We start from the raw sequence: 2,061 nt of genomic DNA on the forward strand, positions 1-2,061 counted from the left end.
AAGGGAGACGAAAATTTAGTAGTCATTGGTGACTGGAATTCGACAGTAGGAAAAGGGAGAGAAGGAAACATAGTAGGTGAATATGGATTGAGGCTAAGAAATGAAAGTGGAAGCCGTCTGTTAGAATTTTGCACAGAGCATAACTTAATCATAGCTAACACTTTGTTCAAGAACCCTAAAAGAAGGTTGTATGCATGGAAGAATCCTGGAGATACTAAAAGGTATCAGATAGATTATATAATGGTAAGACAGAGATTTAGGAACCAGGTTTTAAATTGTAGGACGTTTCCAGGGGCAGATGGGGACTCTGACCACAATCTATTGGTTATGAACTGTAGATTAAAACTGAAGAAATTGCAAAAAGTTGGGAATTTAAGATGGGACCTGGATAAACTGAAAGAACCAGAGGTTGTACAGAGTTTCAGAGACAGCATAAGGGAACAATTGACAGGAATGGGGGAAAGAAATACACTAGAAGACGAAGAGAGAGATGAAGTAGTGAAGGCAGCAGAGGATCAAGTAGGTAAAAAGACGAGGGCTATTAGAAATCCTTGGGTAACAGAAGAAATATTGAATTTAATTGATGAAAGGAGAAAATATAAAAATGCAGTAAACGAAGCAGGCAAAAAGGAATACAAACGTCACAAAAATGAGATCGACAGGAAGTGCAAAATGGCTAAGCAGCCATGGCTAGAGGACAAAAGTAAGGATATAGAGGCTTATCTCACTAGGGGTAAGATAGATACAGCCTACAGGAAAATTAAAGAGACCTATGGAGAAAAGAGAGCCACTTGTATGAATATCAAGAGCTCAGATGGAAACCCAGTTCTAAGCAAAGAGGGGAAAGCAGAAAGTCGGACGGAGTATATAGAGGGTCTATACAAGGGCGATGTACTTGAGGACAATATTATAGAAATGGAAGAGGATGTAGATGAAGATGAAATGGGAGATACGATACTGCGTGAAGAGTTTGACAGAGCACTGAAAGACCTAAGTCGAAACAAGGCCCCAGGAGTAGACAACATTCCATTAGAACTACTGACGGCCTTGGGAGAGCCAGTCCTGACAAAACTCTACCATCTGGTGAGCAAGATGTTCGAGACAGGCGAAATACCCTCAGACTTCAAGAAGAATATAATAATTCCAATCCCAAAGAAATCAGGTGTTGACAGATGTGAAAATTACCGAACTATCAGTTTAATAAGTCACGGCTGCAAAATACTAACGCGAATTCTTTACAGACGAATGGAAAACTGGTAGAAGCCGACCTCGGGGAAGATCAGTTTGGATTCCGTAGAAATGTCGGAACACGTGAGGCAATACTGACCTTACGACTTATCTTAGAAGAAAGATTAAGGAAACGCAAACCTACGTTTCTAGCATTTGTAGACTTAGAGAAAGCTTTTGACAATGTTGACTGGAATACTCTCTTTCAAATTCTAAAGGTGGCAGGGGTAAAATACAGGGAGCGAAAGGCTATTTGCAATTTGTACAGAAACCAGATGGCAGTTATAAGAGTCGAGGGACATGAAAGGGAAGCAGTGGTTGGGAAGGGAGTGAGACAGGGTTGTAGCCTGTCCCCGATGTTATTCAATCTGTATATTTAGCAAGCAGTAAAGGAAACAAAAGAAAAATTTGGATTAGGTGTTAAAATCCAGGGAGAAGAAATAAAAACTTTGAGGTTCACCGATGACATTGTAATTCTGTCAGAGACAGCAAAGGACTTGGAAGAGCAGTTGAACGGAATGGACAGTGTCTTGAAAGGAGGATATAAGATGAACATCAACAAAAGCAAAACGAGGATAATGAAATGTAGTCGAATTAAGTTGGGTGATGCTGATGGAATTAGATTAGGAAATGAGACACTTAAAGTAGTAAAGGAGTTTTGCTATTTGGGGAGCAAAATAACTGATGATGGTCGAAGTAGAGAGGATATAAAATGTAGACTGGCAATGGCAAGGAAAGCGTTTCTGAAGAAGAGAAATTTTTTAACATCGAGTATAGATTTAAGTGTTAGGAAGTCGTTTCTGAAAGTATTTGTATGGAGTGTAGCCATGTATG

This window comes from Schistocerca piceifrons, chromosome 3, assembly GCF_021461385.2.
Source record: "Schistocerca piceifrons isolate TAMUIC-IGC-003096 chromosome 3, iqSchPice1.1, whole genome shotgun sequence".
Classification (NCBI taxonomy): Eukaryota; Metazoa; Arthropoda; class Insecta; order Orthoptera; family Acrididae; genus Schistocerca; species Schistocerca piceifrons.